Source organism: Podarcis filfolensis, assembly GCF_964270895.1.
Source record: "Podarcis filfolensis genome assembly, chromosome: 11".
Lineage (NCBI taxonomy): Eukaryota > Metazoa > Chordata > Lepidosauria > Squamata > Lacertidae > Podarcis > Podarcis filfolensis.
In genome coordinates, this window is record NC_139613.1 from 57,004,681 (window position 1) to 57,022,917 (window position 18,237).

Consider the following 18,237-nt stretch of genomic DNA (forward strand, 5'->3'; position numbering starts at 1 on the left):
CAAAAAATAATGTATCCTGTGCATTCCAAGACTTCCATGAGACAAAACTATGAACCTCAGGCAGTCTGGAAATCATGGCTTACATAAGTTTTGGAGTTCAGTCAGTGGAGACAAATGTGATCTGTGATCTGATGATGATGGTATCTGCAGGATGCCCTCCCCTGCAGAACTCTGTGATCTGTTGGATACGTAGGTTCTGTAGCAATTTTTTACGTACTTTTTTGGTACTTAAATGTTATTGTGGGTTTTAAAAAAAATATTATTACATTGGTAGGAATGTTGTTTTTAATGTTTTCCTGTCAGCCTTGCCCTACTGTGGCTGCCACTCCTTCCACCCCCTCTCTGGCTCCTGCTGCCTCCTGCTCTGCCACCACCACATGCCCTGTCCCATCTGCCACTGGTGGAGAAGCAGCACTCCCATCAGTGCCTGTTCGGGGTAAGATCACACCAATTTGGGGTGCCCAAAATCGGCACCAACAGCAGCAGTGCTTCTACGTTGTTGGTGGAGGTGTCGGGGCAGGTGGGACAATGGGGGTGCTGCCTGAGGAGCTTCTGCTACCTAAAACAGTAGTCTCACCTGCCTCATGGCTGGACTGGTGATGTTTGTTGTTATTGTTAATATTAAACCAAATCAAATTCAGCACTTGCACCTTCAACAGCTCTACCCATAGATTTGCAAGTATCTGGTTTTGTTTCGTCGTTTTGGAATTTGGATCCACACTGCTTTAGTTCTGTAGGTGCCAATTGTGCAGATCAAAAGAATGTGGTTAACTGGCTCTGTCAAGTGAGTGAGGGCGTTCTAGGGTCCTAAATAAGGCCGAGACAGCTGGAACAAAATCTTTGGGGCAAAAGGGCATTGGTTCTTCATCAAGCTTCAGCACACCTTTCAAGCGGCGAATGAAGACAATTTGCTAGTTCCCACCCACTGAGATAAATGTCCATGCCCCACGACAGAAGCAAAATATTACTGCTGCCCTGCAAGGAAGGAAGAGCCTTTTGAACCTTCAAGTGGATCTAGCAGAGCACCGGCGCTACATCTGACTTTCCAGGCAGGCCTTTCAATCAGCCCACCTTTGATCAACCCTTCAATTCATGGCTTTATTTATTTGAGGCACAATATGACTAAGAGCCATAGAGGATTTCAGCACAGAAATGAAGTTGTTTGAAATGAGGAGCCTAAGAGTCAGCGGGCTTCATTCTACTGCATATTTTTACACAGTAAATTAAACTTGTGAGCCTCTGAGATTGGCTTCGTGCTGATGTTCCTGCCGTATGGAAAATCACATGCTTTCAATTTTTCCCCCTGCCGCTAACAGATGACAGTAATAAGAACTAAAATCACTCAAGTCAGCATATGAAAGGAAACAGTCTCCCTCCCCCCCCCATTTTTAAATAAAAAAGGCATCTCTTCAAACCATCTGCTGAGGTAAAATAATGTTTTGTAACAGGACTTCTCTCTCTCTTTTCTTTGGAAAGCATTTTAAAAGGTATTATATGTCCCTGTCCTTTCTAGAAGTCAAAGAATGATTGCAGCTCACTGTCTGGTACAGAGCCGAGAGCTGCATAATTAATTTGGATGCTTCTTTTACATTTCATGTTTCAAATGCAACTGATGTGGGTTTCATTAAAGGGCCGATGCAAAGTAGGAAGATGAAGGACTTGCAAAGACTGGGAACACGATACAGCTATGTCACAAATATAATGAAGCTCAGAATTATTATTTTTTTTAAAAAAGAATAATTACTTTCTGATTTAACTGCAATTTAATAACTTGTAATTAGATGGCTTTTGATATCCCACTTAGTGCCTTATTCTCCATTTAGCCCAGGCATCAGAGTTTCTTCTCGCTCCCCTCCTGCTTCCGCTGCAATAATTGGCATATTAAACCTCAGCCCCATCCAATGGCTGGGGATTTTCACTTATTTGTTGCCAGGACAGCCTAAAGGTGGTTGGGCTTTTTCTTTTTCTTTTTTAGGAAAACCCAAAGTTGTTGAACCTTTTTTCTTCTTCTTCAAAAATCCCAAAAAACCCCCGTGATTTTCCAATTGACTTGACAAAGACGCCACCTTCATCTCCCCAGATGTCAATTCCGCCTTTGAGATCCCGGTAATGTCCGGGAAAATACAGACGTATGGCAGCCCTAGTGGGGGTGAGAAAAGTCCCTATTTTTCATCTGAGGAATGTTGGAGTGTATGTACCCATAGAAGTTTCCATAGAAGGGAAGGGGTGGGGAGTTCCTCACTCCTGGAAGAAGCCATCATGCTGGGCTTGAAATGATTGCAGAAAAGTCATTTCTGTAGCCTCAGTTCAGCTGAGCAGGCCACATACTTGTCCACATAGTGAGCTTATCCAGAGCTGGAAAAGTCTGCTTGCTACTTTCTGCTTCATAGCACCCCTTTCTATCTTAGACATGAGAAAATCTCATGGACAAAAGTGATCATATAAACAGCTTCTCACAGGACTTTCCAACATTGGTCCTATCGTTAGTGACAGTGAAAGAATTTTTTTTTTTGGAGGGGGGGGGAGGGAAACATAGTATGTGCCCATGGAATGGGACCACATCTTCCCTTGGCCACTCCACATACCCCCCCCCCAATATATTCTGGTAGTTGGGAGGAAGGAGAGGACAGGAAAGACCCATTCCGCTAGTGCATGAGGTTTGATTTGCGTATAATAATTTGTTGAGAAGGTCAAGAATATATTGACATGCCCCATGACCTTTGCAGAAGTTAGTGGGCAAGATCTTTCTCCTCCCTGAAGCCCTCCTATCTGCCTATGCTCACTGCAAGCTAGCTACATTGCTGCTAAGCTGAACACCCAGGAATCAGCCTTCCCATTCCCAATAACTTGGGGCTCTTATACATTTCACCCTATGCAATGTAATTGTCATTATTGTACCTTTAGCTCCACAACAAATATTGGAAAGCTCATTCCCATTTAAATTCTGAATTTGTGGGAGATTTCATTTAAACTTGCCTTCTCTCTCTCTCTCTCTTTCTCTCTCTCTCTCTCTCTCTCTCTCTCTCTCACACACACACACACACAAACACAATTACAGTGTTACCTTGGATTACATACGCTTCAGGTTACAGACTCCGCTAACCCAGAAATAGTACCTTGGGTTAAGAACTTTGCTTCAGGATGAGAACAGAAATTGTGCGGTGGTGGTGCGGCAGCAGTGGGAGGCCCCATTAGCTAAAGTGGTACCTCAGGTTAGGAACAGTTTCAGGTTAAGAACGGACCTCCAGAACAAATTAAGTTCTTAACCCGAGGTACCACTGTACTGAGATTTTAGAAAGTTTCTGGAACAGGTAAATGACAAGTAGCTTTGACTGCCAGGGCACCGAACCTTTCTCTCCTCAGCTCTCTATCTGCTCCGTAGCTCTACACTCTCAGTCATAGGCCGTTCCACACTGAACTTGACATAAGGTTGCCAAGATGTCAGAAATAGGGTAGAAGTTGGTATGTTAAAAACCAGGGTGGGCAGGAGTTCTTTGAACACCCTGCTGTGTACTGGAGTGCAGGGCAAGCGTAACCACAAAACCACACTGTAGCTACAGCGACTGCTGTGCTAATCTTTTGAGAGGTGGAATAAATGTGGTGCTCTTTTGTATCCACTCCAAGGTCTCTCTCAATGTTAATGGGTTGATTTTGCTTAGTTTGGCTGGTGTGGCTCTTAAGACTCATGCTGGCAAAGTCAATTTCACTCGGCGAGACATTCAATCCCTAAGTCTCTCCTCTCCCTTGGTTTTGGAGACACTGCCGTCATTCAGTATTCATTCATAGTTTTTCAGGTTTGGGGAAAAGGGGGTCAGTTTTCAATAATTTATAGTGCTATTACACAATTAATGTTTTATGCCACAGCACTGCAGTAATAATATGATGAAAGCACTTTCAGCCAACCGCTCATCCTGGACTGAGAAAGAATTCAAAGAGTGAAAAGTTAAGTTGTATCACATATGCTTAACACTAGACTTCATTGAGATCCAACTTGACACCATACAGTCTTTTAAACGCCAGCTAATTGCACCATAATATTTATGAAGTATTAAGAACTGTACTAAAGTGTCACACTTCTTTAGAAGCTGTTATCTTTCATAAGCACATGGCTAAAACAGGAAGAACCACGAACAAGAGCTTTTTGGAAATTGATTCTGCATGTGTAATCTCAGCTCCCACCATAGCCATGACACTTTTTATATCTGACACCAAAGTGACCATCACTTTAGAGAAATGGCAAATTGCTCTTCTTTAAAGAGCATGAGCTCTGGTGCTATGAGAGAGGGAGAAAAGCTTACAGTAAATGAATCAATTAGGAGCTAATTTGAAGCTTGACTATGCTCAGGGAGGACCCTAAAACCTTAAAAACACTGAGAATGTTCAGTGCTTTGTTGTGTTTAGTCATTTAGTCGTGTCCGACTCTTTGTGACCCCATGGACCAGAGCACGCCAGGCACTCCTGTCCGCCACTGCCTACCGCAGTTTGGTCAAACTCATGTTAGTAGCTTCAAGAACACTGTCCAACCATCTCGTCCTCTGTCCCTTCTCCTTGTGCCCTCCATCTTTCCCAACATCAGGGTCTTTTCCAGGGAGTCTTCACTTCTCATGAGGTGGCCAAAGTATTGGAGTCTCAGCTTCAGGATTTGTCCTTCCAGTGAGCACTCAGGGCTGGTTTCCTTAAGAATGGAGAGGCTTGATCTTCTTGCAGTCCATGGGACTCTCAAGAGTCTCCTCCAGCACCATAATTCAAAAGCATCAATTCTTTGGCGATCAGCCTTCTTTATGGTCCAGCTCTCACTTCCATACATCACGACTGGGAAAACCATAGCTTTACTATACGGACCTTTGTTGGCAAGGTGATGTCTCTACTTTTTAAGATGCTGTCTAGGTTTGTCATCACTTTTGTCCCAAGAAGCAGGCGTCTTTTAATTTCGTGGCTGGTGTCACCATCTGCAGTGATCATGGAGCCCAAGAAAGTAAAATCTCTCACTGCCTCCATTTCTTCCCCTTCTATTTTCCAGGAGGTGATGGGGCCAGTGGCCATGATCTTCGTTTTTTTGATGTTGAGCTTCAGACCATATTTTGCGCTTAAGAAGGAAAAAAGGGTGGGATGGGGAATGCAGCATCCTGGACAGGAGAGCTGAACACAGAAACATTTCCCTTCAGGTCCTGTTTTTGTTCCTAAATCGGGGGTGAGGAACATCAGACTTGGGGGTGAATGTGGCCCCCAAGGCGTCTGGCCAAAACCCTCCCTGGCTAGGCCTTGCAGCACAAGTGTTTTTGCTTGACTAGAATGTGTCCTTGGACCACGGTGAGACTTCCCGCTTGCCTCTCTGTGGGGTGTAGAAAGAGGTGCGTGAACAAATGTTGAAACTATTCCACTGTACAAAGGTAACATTTATGTTTGTTCCCCCACCCATTTTGGCCTCTGGCTCTGCCCGCCATTAGCATGTGGGCCTTGAGGGGGCTGCCTAGAAGGGAATGTGGTCACTGGGCTGAAAATGTTTCCTCACTCCTGTTGTAATGAGTCTCTCGTAAATTTTATTTATGAATTATTAATGGTGGTTCAGAGAATTTGTTTTTGCTACTTTGGTCCTTGAGACACGATACCAGCAAATGTTATGTTGCTCTGAAGGTCTCATGAGTGAAAAAGATGCATTATTGTGGCACAGCTGTGGACAGATAATCCACAACGGGAAGAAGAAAGTGTATACTGTGGTTAAGTCTCTGACTTCATTCAGCTTATCCAAACTTGAAAAAGTTCTTTGTCTTAGGGAAAGTGAGAATTCAAACACCAGACTTTCAATAATTCTTGCATTGAAATTTCTTCCATTCGAGATGACAGGTGCCACAGATTCCATAACTGATGCTGTCAGGTTTGTCCAATATATCAAAAAGGGGTAGCATTTCACTGAGGAGAGAAATGATCTGTGATCTTGGGTCCTCTTCATAAAAAAGAAGCGGATCCCATCAAAATTGTTTGTGTATTTCTGAAAAGGGAAGTGAAACATGTGACCAAAATTGCAAAAGCATCAGTAAAAGGATTATGGTCTTCTGTGCTGCCTTCAAGCTCGATTACATTATTCAGAACTTAGCTTGAGTGCTGTGTTCACCTTAAGAAAGATATTGGCAAATTGGGGTGTGTCCATAAGAGAGTGACAAGGAAGTTCTTGTGAACTTTCTTGTGAGAGGAGGGAGTTTGGCATGTTTAAGCCTGAAGAGCAAATGAGTAAAAGGTGATACACTAGCCATCTTCAAATATTTGAAAAGTTGTCACATAGATGTGGGTGGGGAGGGGGGTGTTTCCTGTTTCTCCAGAGGCAGGACCAGAGCCAGTGGTTCAAATTACAAGAAATATGAAAAAATGTTTCAAACTGCTTGAGAGTGGAGCAGCAGAGTGCTTTAGAAGACAGTGGACTTCCATTCATTAGTGGTTTTACATAGGGGGTGGCTAGACACCTAACAGGGATGCTGCAGCAGTGGATATCCTGCCTTGGCAGATGACCATTGAGGTTCCGGGTCATGCTGGCTGGAGCCAATGGGAATCGTAGGCCAAAATATCTGGTAGGCATCAGGATGAGAAAAGCAAAGGCTGCCTTTGAGCAATGAAGCTTTATTGGAGTATCATGAGTTGGGCAATATTGTTTTTGCATGCAAACTACAGTTTTAAACCTGTGTGTACAAGACTGATAAGCTGAAAATCAACTCTTATATTTTGAGGGTCAAACTGCTAACCTGGTGCATTCAGATGAGATTTTCTAGACCAGCTTAAAAGGCAGCCCTTCGTAGACTCAAACACAACCATCGACCCAAGAAGTTATTACCAATATATGCAACAACAGTAATAAGACTCTTATACAATCAGCAGTCTAGTAACATGGTGGTATGGGAGTGTATAATAGAAAATTGGCTCACAACAGCTGCAGTTTGCATTTGAAGGACTGTTTGTGTGCATTTGTTTGTGTGGTCTTTCTGTACACACAAGATGCAGAATATGTTGAACTGCAACTTCCATTTTTCCTGACCATTGACTATGATGGCCAGGGCTGATGAGAGGTGAAGTCCAACAACATCTGGAGGACCATAGGTTCTCCATCTCTCCTCTTATACCTTTGAAGATAAGGACAGCACAGAGCTGTAGGTCCTGCAGAAAAGAGCCATGCTTCCATACCATTGACATTGACTCTACTGCCTTGCTGAGTGAGAAAAGTATCAGGTCAAAGAGTGCCAGTCTTTGGGCTACATATTGCTTTCATTTTGTCCAGTTGGTGGATGGAGAAATGTTTCGCTTGAAGCTCTCAGTGTTTTATTCAACCAAGCATTAAGGAGGCGCTCAACAGCTTTTTCCATAACAGTTTATTACATCTTTAAATAATTTGTATTGGATGTGCAGGGTGGTTTGTCTGAGCTTTCCTTCAGCAACTAGCTGGCTGGGGATTCCAGGTTTCAGTCATCTGTCTTCCATTAAGTATTTTAATATTGTGGGAAATTAACTTTTAAATCAATAGTCAGAATGAAAAAGAAGAATAATCCCTGTAGCCAGAGCAGAAGATGTCAGTATCTAATTTGTCATCTTCTTCTTCAACCTCCTCCATTTGGTTTTGATTTAGCTCTCGACCACAGAAACCAAAGTCAGCATCCTTGCACAGGAGCTGTTTCAAATTATGCACAGCAAGTTTTTAAGCACATTAGCAACAAGAACAAGCTGTCCTTATACTAACTGGCCCTGCTTTGTTCTTGATTGTGGAAAATCTCACTTTAACTGCCATCTAATTTGCTGCAGATTGCTACCGCACCAGCAGCTGCCTTGGCATACGATGAAACGTAATCAGAAACACAACTTTCCCCACTTATTATTAATGGTTCCAAGTGCAACAACAATAGCTGCAGAGGTTTGGGGTAAATGATCTTACCAACGTTCTCAGGAGCCCAGCTTATTTTGCCCAATACAGTCCTTTAATATATGTAAAAAAACACACCCTATTGGGATTTTTAAATAATGATAAATAAGCACTTATATCAGGTGTTTTGACCCCAATTCTAGCACCAACACTGAAGAGGATGGCATCACTTTTTTAGCTCTGGTCAGTGACCACAAAACACACTTGGATCAAATTGCTCCCAGGGCTCAAAGAGATCTGAAACTGATTTAGGCATGAACAAATAGCTTACAGTATAAGAAGAACCTGCCTTGCCCAATGGGGCCAAGGAGTTACCTACTCAGAACTCAAAATAGATGTGCAAGGCCTACAAGGAGCTGTCTTAATGCAAGAATACAGAAGTAGAGCAACATTTGAGAGGAAAGTAGCTCAGTGCAAATGTGGAAGTGAGTTAGTTATTCATGTTGTGTAGCATGCATATCCTGCTCAGCATCGCTCAGTCGGTAAAGCATGAGACTTTCAGGGTGGTGGGTTCATGCCCCACATTGGGCAAAAGGTTCCTGCATGGCAGGGGTTGGACTAGATGATGCTCATGGTCCCTTCCAAATCTATGATTCTATGAAACACTTTGCCAACAATTAATGAGAAAACAGTTGTTTATGTGGGAAGAGGAAGCAAAGAGGCAGGAGAAGGTGGGGTAAGGAGGAGCAATGTAGAAAGAAGACCAGGGAATGGAGAACATGAGTGTCGCAGCACATAGGAGGCACAGCACAACATTTTGTTGTAGGTCCAATTTCTAAAATACAGGTAGCTCGCGTCTTATGTACATGTAACTTGTGTACATTCAGCTTTACGTGCTTCGCAAAAAAGTTTTTTAAAACATTACATAGGGAGCAGAAAGGAGGTAGGCATCCAGGAAAAAATATTCTGGTAATCTCACCAACCATTGAACCCAGTGTGTTTTGACTATACACAATCACGGCTTTAGGCATTATACCCAGAAAATAACCTGTGTAAGCTGAGAGTTACCTGTATACAGGTGCCATCCACTGCCCTTGTTCTATGACGATTTATGCTTGCACAAAGGAACTTTCCCCCTCCCCAAATATGCTCCAAAGGGCTGGGAGAAACCCCAGAACAGATTTAGAGGTGGGAGGGAGAAGAGGAGAGATGGGGAAAGTTGCATTGTGCTAGTAGAAATGAGTGACAAAATGAGTGATTTAGTGCTACATTTGATACAAGCCATTAGTACATTATATTAAACCCAAAACTATTTCTTTTCTGATTCTTCAAATTTGCAGTTTTTTTAAAAAAGCACTATAACTTAGTATGAAACATATTAACTGCTACTTATATACTTTTTCTAAACTATTGGAATAATTGGCAGCTTCAGTGGTGGGATAATGGATGAGGGAAATTTGGTGACTACTGTAGAAGAAGAAATGTACACTAAACAAAAAAAGATTTAGGTCTTCTCAAACAGTTGAGGGTTTGTCATTTTTGGAACAATAGCATTGCTTAGTTCTATTTTGGTAGGAAATAACTGCAAGACAATGTAAGACAGGAAGTTCTGGCTGTTGTTTAAGTATTACTGTATGGCAATTGTTCCTTTCTGCGTTCTATGTAATTGCTGATACAATTTGAAGCAGAAACAGCAGTGCTGGGATTTCTATATTATTATCTTGCCAATATTACATGCATATCCACAAACTTGTTTTCTGCAAAAAAAAAGTTATTTCCAAGACTTTGTAATAAGTGTCCAGCTTAAACTATCACCTTGAGTTTTACTCCTTGGTTCTGCATTGGCTTCTATTGTACTGGAAAGGAAACAGCAACATTGTTCTCCTCTGTGGAGCCTGGGAAAGATCTTTCAGGGCAAGCCGTACGGAGAAAGTTGTTTATGCAGGTGGCATGACGTTGGACACGATCTGTTTTGCCATAAAGCTACTCCAAAAAGAACTCTGTCCAAATGTAAAATTAAGGCTACAGTTCTGACTGTACTTAATTGGGATTTAAATGTTGCTGAAATTAATACAAGTTGCTTCCAACTAAATATGGTTAGGATCAGGCAGTACTTTTCTTTAGAAGGAAAGAGGCCCACTGCATATTCTAACACAACTAAATTTACTGCAGCTGCACTCAGTTTGAAATTGAAACAGAATATAGCCACACACATACCCTCAAAACCTTGTTTGTACATAAAATATACAGGTTGTATGAAGACATTTTCTTACAAAAGTACATTTCCCATGGTTTGCAAGAAATGAGGGTTTTATGACTGTTGATATATATTCAGTCATCACAATCACTGCACAGAATTCAGCTCACTAAGTGCATTGGTCTCAGTGGTTTTAGTTATACCTACAGTAACTCCATCTAGATTATAATCAATGGCAGAGATCCAAAGAGTTGCTTGAGGTGAGCTAGGACATGCCCAGTAGAATTATGGATTCCCCAATCCCCTTTGAACGGCAACTTTTGAAAGTTTCAAAAGCAGTTTGCTTTCTGTCATAGAGCTTGTTCAAGAAACCATAAGGGCATTCAGAAACTGTTTTGTGAATCTTTGGATTTTGGCCAATACCTTATAATACGCAATTGTGTATGAAATTGCCTGTTACCCAACCAAAATCTGAGCAAGGTATTTAAAAACATTTTAGAAACCATTTTGTATGTGTGTATGCTTTCTGACAAGCATTAAGATGGAATTGTATATTATTTTGTGGAAGCCCGTAATGTAACTTGCAATCCCACTTTGGTTTTGGAATAATAATTTGTGGCTCTTTCAGCATACTTCTCCAACAGACAAGGGAAACCACATATGATTCTTGGAACTTCATGGTTTTTTCTCTTGATCCTCCCAACAGTTCCCAGAATAGCTCTATAGGTCCATAAGTTTTACCAGGGAGGGTAAATGCCAGCTTTGGTGGGATGAGGCTATTTTCAGCAGAAGATTCACACACACCTGCAACCGAGGAGGCCACTTCATGCATCTGATAAAGTGGACTGCAGCCCACAAAAGCTTAATGCCATAATCAATTTGGTGCAGTACCACAAAACTCTTTGCCTTTGCAGCAAGAGACTACCTTCCTCTGGAAAATGTCTTTATCTTCTGCTTCCATTCCCAATGCTGTCATCCAAATAAGCAAGGGATAATTGCAGTCTTGAGTCAAAACAGATCCCATATGAGCAAAATAAACCCCTTGTGCAGATGCATACTGGATTTTTCCCCCTACCAAATTATATACAAGGAATACCATATCAGCACCAATTTGTAGTTTCATGTCAATGCAACATCCTGCTATGAAAAGCTAGCTAGACAATTAGGAACATTATAGGAAGATAACTTACGCCAGTGGTTCCCAAACTCCCATCCACCATGGACCACTTGAAAATTGTCAAGAGTCTTGGAGGGCCAAGACTTTATGATTTTTCTGCCTGTTGTAGCAATTGTAATGGGTAAATGCTGTATGGTTTTTAATTATATATTTAGTGCTTCTTTTATTTTTTAATATTGTATTTTTTTGCTTTACAATTTGAATTCCATAAAATACAATATTGAACACAATCGTGAATAAATATCATACAAGAAATAAAAGAAGCAATAAAAATTAAAAGAAGCACTGAAAAAATCAACATGAACATTTAATATGCTGAGCCCACTGTTGACAGCCACTGTTCTTAACAGGCAAACCATGAAACCCACAGTTTTGGAACCCTGGCCTTATAGCAAGTCAGACCAAAGATCCACCTAGCTTGTTCGTGTCTGCACTGATGGGCAGTAAATCTCTGTGGTTTCAGGAGAGAGGTTTTTCCCCACCATCCCTGTCTGGAGAAACCAACCTTTGGTGTATGAGACTTTACCACAAAGCTATGGGTCTTTTCCAAAGGAAATTGATAACTGCTTACTAAACTAATTTTACACTAGGGATTATAGGCAATAATCCTCATAAACTTCATTAGTGGTCTGTAGCTGATCATTATGTGCTGAGGTAAGAGAGGGGAAGAGATCAGGGTCCTCTTCCCTCCTGAAGACTAATCCTCTTCAACAAGATTCTCAGGGTGCACTTATTATATATTATATTAAACTCATCTACTCAATACTTCGTTGTTGTCTTCAGGGTTACACAATTGAAATGGAACTCTTACAATTTCTATGTTTAAGTCTTCAGCTCCAGTCAGCACAGCCATTCTGGTTCGGTCTTATGGGAGTTGTAGTCCAAAACATCTGGAGAGCACCAGGTTACAAAAAGCTGCTCTATAATATACTCCCATGGAAGTATGTTGCTGAAAGAATTGGCTTAGCCATTGACTGATAAACAGGCAATTAACTGAGAGGTCCACACAAACCCAATTGTGTATATCCCTAACTACCACCACCCCACTGTAATTGTGTCAGTTCTGTGAAGTGCTCTTAAATTATTATTATTATTATTATTATTATTATTATTATTATTATTATTTATCATTTATACCCCGCCCATCTGGCTGGGTCCCCCCAGCCACTCTGGGCGGCTTCCAACAAATCACTAAAATACAATAACCTATTAAACATTAAAAGCTTCCCTAAACGGGGCTGCCTTTAAAAGTTTGATAGTTATTTTTCTCTTTGACATCTTATGTGTATGATGCGGCCAGGATTCCCCCCACCCCCAATAGAAGGGCCCATATGCATGTATCTACTTGCATATAGAGCCACTTCACATGCCCAATGAACCCAAATCCAGCAGAAATAATCGACAATATGCATTTATTTATTTATTTATTTATTTATTTATTTATTTATTTATTTGTTGTTGTTGTTGTTTAATCATTTAGTCATGTCCGACTCTTCGTGACCCCATGGACTAGAGCACTCCAGGCACTCCTGTCTTCCACTACCTCCCGCAGTTTGGTCAAACTCATGCTGGTAGCTTCAAGAACACTATCCAACCATCTCGTCCTCTGTCGTCCCCTTCTCCTTGGGCCCTCCATCTTGCCCAACATCAGGGTCTTTTCCAGGGAGTCTTCTCTTCTCATGAGGTGGCCAAAGTATTGGAGCCTCAGCTTCAGATCTGTCCTTCCAGTCAGCACTCAGGGCTGCTTTCATTCAGAATGGATAAGTTTGATCTTCTTGCAGTCCATGGGACTCTCAAGAGTCTCCTCCAGCACCATAATTCAAAAGCATCAATTCTTCGGCGATCAGCCTTCTTTATGGTCCAGCTCTCACTTCCATACATCATGACTGGGAAAACCATAGGTTTAACTATATAGACCTTTGTTGGCATGTATTTATTAGTGTGCCACAATACCTCAAGGACTACCTCTCCTCAAATAAACTGAACCATAGCCTGTGATCATAATCTGAAGCCCTTCTTCATGGGCCTCCTCCATGTAAGGTCCGGAGGGTGGCAAAAATGAGAAAGGGCCTTTTCTGCAGTGGCTCCCTGTTTGGGGAATGCTCTCCCTGGAGAGGGTTCCCTGGCGTCTTCATTATACATCTTTAGGAGCCAGGCAAAAATGTTCTTCCTCAGCCAGGCCTTTGGCTGATTAATATTCTACGGCCTTTCAAAAGTGTTTATGGAAGAGGGGATTTTTGTTTTTCCCAGGTTTAAATATTTATTTTGTGCTTTTATCCTGTATTTTTATCCTGTGAACCGCCCTGAGATCTTTGAATGAATGGAAGTATATAAATTATTATTATTACTAGCAGACTGTGGATCATGAAGCCAGGAGAGATTTCTCAATCCAGTACCTGCTTTGCCAAAGTGCTAAGGACTTTGTGTGCATGCTTATTTCCACCTGCCCATATATACTAGGAGGAAAGGAACAAATCTTAAGTTCTACCTTTACTGCATGCATTCCAGCATTGGCTGCCGTTGCCTGTTGATAAGTTCAGCAAACCATCTACAGTCCAGGCAAGCAAAGACGAATGCAATGTAACCTACAGCAACCCTACACTGGATAAATGTGGAAGCACCTCTGTACAAACAGGAATATCAATTTATATAAGTGACAATGAGTGATTGTGTAGAGCAGGCATGGCCAAACTTGGCCCTCTAGCTGTTTTGGGAATACAACTCCCATCATCCCTAGCTAACAGGACCAGTGGTCAGGGATGATGGGAATTGTAGTCCCAAAACAGCTGGAGGGCCAAGTTTGGCCAGGCCTGGTGTAGAGCATGACACTAGTTGCATGCAACCACGTATTGTGTTTGATCATTTCTGGATCCAGGCTATTGTCTTCCAGGGTTATTTAAACAATATGAGGATTAATGTATTCAACATTACAGTGTCGCATGTGCAGGCCTACTCAAAAGTAAGTCCCATTAACTTCAAACCGCCAGGTCAGTTTGACTAGCTTTACAGCCTTAATGCTTAAATATAAAGCTAGCAGAATCTCTAAGAGTGCTACTCTCTCACTGATGGTTTCAGTCTTGTAAGATTTTTCTGTAGGTATGTGAGGAAATGCTCCCCCCCCCCTTTTTTGCCAGAGCTTTTAGTACAAATAAAGGTGTGATGGTCTATTCAGCTTGGGAAATGAAATTTCTCAGCATCAGTTGATGGGGCCCAAAGGTAAAATAGAAAGAAAGCTGTGTTTTATAGTTGTTCACGATAAACAACATAAATTATTATGATTAAAATGATAATTGCTGCATTACTGTGGGGAGTAGGGGAAGCTTTAGAAGTCAGCTTGGAAAAAAACATGATGAATAAATATGCAGCCATTCCAAGAAAACAGTATTTGTATAAATGTAGCATTAGGGTACAAATAATATGTACTGCAGGGGAGAACTTTGTTTTAATTTTCTATTTTGAACAAGTGGCACACTCAATAAACCAGTCAGCAAATTTGCTTTGCTGCTGTCGTTGTCAGGATACTGTAACAAGCAGATGGAGAGTTTAATGTAATTTGGTTAACTAATTTTAGCAGGTTTGGCTTTGAGCATTAACTTATTTTTACATTCTGTTTCTGCTATATTTGCAGGAGGTTGGCGTACATGAATAAAAATGAGAAGCTCTGCACACACTACAGCTGGTTTGATAATGCTGTTGGTGGTACACCATATAAGTCCAGTTGGAAAATTACCTTTCTGTTCCACAAAGAAACTTCTGCCTTGATTTCTGTTTGTGCAAGACTCAGAGGTTACAGCAAGACATCTTTGGTGCTGAAAAGGTTCAAAATAATTTGAGGTATGTACATGCTCTTTGGTGCGCACACAGTTGTATCTAAATTACATCATTTCCATTAATTTCCAGAACTGAAATGAATGGAAATGAACTAATTTCAGGGCATCTACTCTGGGTATCAAACTAAGTTTGATACAAACCACAGACCTTCCATGGGCTAAAAAGCAAAATGGTTTGGGGGCAGGTTATTTGAAGGACTGCTTGCAGCAATATGAACCTGCCTGCGCCTTAAGGTCAGCCTCACTCAGAGGCCCTGCACACAGCCCACAATGAAGAGCAATGATATTGTCAGGCACTAGAGGCAGGGTCTTCTTGTTGGTGGCCTCATATTTGTGGAAACTCTCCTAAGGTATGTAAATATTTGGCTCCATCATTAATGGCTTGAAAATTAATTATTTTTATCTGTGTTTAGCTGTGCTGATACTCATTACTGAGTTACTCAACTTGCTGCTGGTTTAAATGGATTTCTGCATCAATGTTTCACTCTGGTTTTATATTGGTTCCTTTTTGCTTAATTGTTTTACATTGCTTTTTATATTTATTTTTTAGTTGTATTATTTTATTCCTCTAATTTGTAGGCCATGCTTCATCACGTCAACATCAGGTCTCTGTGTTCCAGTGAAAACCTGTTTGCGCCGAGGTTCCCAGTTGTGCAAAGTGCTCCTAAGCACACCCAACTGTACAGGTTCGGGGCCCTTTTACACTAATACTAAATGTGTGCAAGCTGGAACATAGCTAGTGGTCATGTATATCAGGCATGCGCAGTCCCCTTCCCCATTAGTGAGCTGTTCTAGATCGTCACAATTAGCAGGATAGTACTGTTTGGGATTTAGATACTGGGTGGCCAGTGTCACAAATAGAAAATTTGCAACACCGGAAGGGGGCACAAAGGTGGTCATCAGTTTATATAACATTGGCATATGGTGATTTTAGATTTGTGCTGAAAATCTTGAAATGATTACTATTGAAAGACAATAATCCCACCATATTGGGAAGACACCTGATGATTTATGGGCCTGCTCAAGTTTGCTGAACAGTTGCTGGTAACCATTGATGGGAGATAAACATTTTAAGGAAATAAAATATCACACCACAACTCTTGAGTAACTGATGTTGTTTGTATATAAGTAATTCTTTTAATTGCTTCTATATATGCAGCGATTTTCAATTGTTTTTATATATGCAACTGTTTTACTTTTTATTGTATTGTGAAATTGCTTTGGGATGCTCCATGGGAAGTGATTCATAAAATGAAATGAATAATAATATAATATGGAGAAGATACTAGCAGTGAAAACTTTGCAATTTCTTCATCCTGCCCCCACCCTGAACATGGAATTACAAGTAGCAATGAGTAACAATGGACCATTGGGTCACGGTTCTGGAGGCGCGGTGGTAAACAGCTTTTACATGCTATGCCACCACTTTGTTAATGTACCATACATTTTGCCCCAGAAAGGCTGGCTAATTATTTTAAAGGACGATACTTGAAGTCAAGGTCTAATAGATATGGCAATTGAACTCTGCCAGACTTGCAAGATGCATTATTGATTATGCACGCACCCAGGATCTTCCAGTCTGCACATCAGTGAGCGTTTGTACTAAGTAACCTAACAACAGCTTCACATCTCTGCCGAATCCATTTAAAGCAGAAGCCGCTTATTCCAGCAATTAAAAATTTAGGTCATAGGGTTACCAAGATGAAAGGTATTTATTTAGTGCAGTGCTTTAAGACCTCTATTAAATATGGCATTCTCACAGTGACCCCTAGATTTAATTCATTAGCTAAGATAAGATCAGGACATTTTTATAGGACGATGTTTTCCCCACACATCAGTGTGCTAGATATTATGAACACACAAAAAATGGAATAGCAAAAGAAATAAAGTGCTATTAGCAGCTTTCGAGCTGGGAAAAATGCCAGATTAGAGGGCACTAATGTCAATGGTTTATAAAAGAAAGAAGCCTCTACATTCATGTAAGCTATCTGTAACTTAATTTTATTAGAAATTCTTCCACTCAGGCTAAAGGATTCTCTGGCTAGGGAAGTGGTGGCACTAAAAAGAATCTCTGTAGCCATTAAATATCAGCAAGCTCTACCATTGCACTGGTGTTGATCCATCACATTTTGAAACTGTTCCAAGAAATGTCACTTTTTTAGGAAGAAAGGTATTTCTAAGAAGGAGCAACCTCTGCCAGTGAGTGAATGATTCTGCTGAAAATGCTTTTCCTGGAAGATGCCACTCCTCTTCCCAAACTGCTTAGATTACTAATCACTTTGACTTCCTCAGCTGCACTTTTTCCATTGCACCTCCCTATTATTGCCATTTATCCTAGACCACAATGCATTTAACTATAGACAATTCACCTATGGTTTGATTCTGTGAGCTATGGCAACCTGTACAGCAGAAAATGTTTCCTTGGGTTCTGTTTCTTGGCCAAGATTTGCTCCTTAGCCAAGACATTGTGGGACAAGCTGATGATACTAGTCTGATCAACATTAGCATTATTTTATGGTACTGCAGCCTATTTCTTGCTCATCAGTAAGGATGAGAGAATCTGCCCATTTTGGTTTTTCTCTGTTTCTCATCTTTCCAATCTTAAGGTCAGTTCTCCACATTTTCACATCAGTTTGCAATTTTTAAAAAAGTCCTCATGAAAATTCATCAGGATATTAATGTGAGTTTCTTATGTTTTGTATGTTATTTGGTCTAATTATACATTTTTGCAAAGGAATTTCCTGTAATATAATGCATTTTTGTATGTTGTTTTCACTAATTTATGCATTTTTATGCCAACTTTATCCCAGTATATGCATTTTTGTAGACAAAATGCTAGAAAAGTGCATTGAAAAATTCGGAGAAGTGCAAATTTTAAAGGATTACTGTTTTAGTTCTCGTATTGCTTGGGGAAATGTGAATTAGGTAGACTGTTCTTTAAAGGCAAACTGAACCCAATTTCTCCCTAACTGCTACCCATGAGTCACATGGTGCAGGTCCCAACACGTAGTAGTGCTACTAGTTCTAGCCCTTTAGCGCTTGTTTTTTTTGGTCTCATTTTATTTATTTTATTGTCCTTGCACTGTTGTGATTTTCATGTGAACCAGCCATGTGCTATAATAACTATGGCATATTGTTATGAGTGGGAGTGAGTCTGTGGGAATGAAGTTTGATACTCCATTTTATTGTCAAC

At 40.9% G+C, this 18,237-nt stretch overlaps 1 long non-coding RNA gene across 2 annotated transcripts; it reads left to right on the top strand.

Annotated features, from left to right (window-relative positions):
• The first annotated feature begins 7,186 nt into the window (after positions 1–7,186).
• Positions 7,187–17,554, top strand: LOC310745144. 2 transcript variants are annotated; one of them, XR_014539981.1, is made up of 3 exons: positions 7,187–7,215; positions 14,843–15,048; positions 17,207–17,554. It is a non-coding gene; the product is annotated as an uncharacterized lncRNA (long non-coding RNA). The 2 variants fall into 2 exon arrangements; XR_014539982.1 differs by lacking the exon at positions 17,207–17,554 and adding an exon at positions 15,624–15,791.
• Positions 17,555–18,237: the final 683 nt, after the last annotated feature.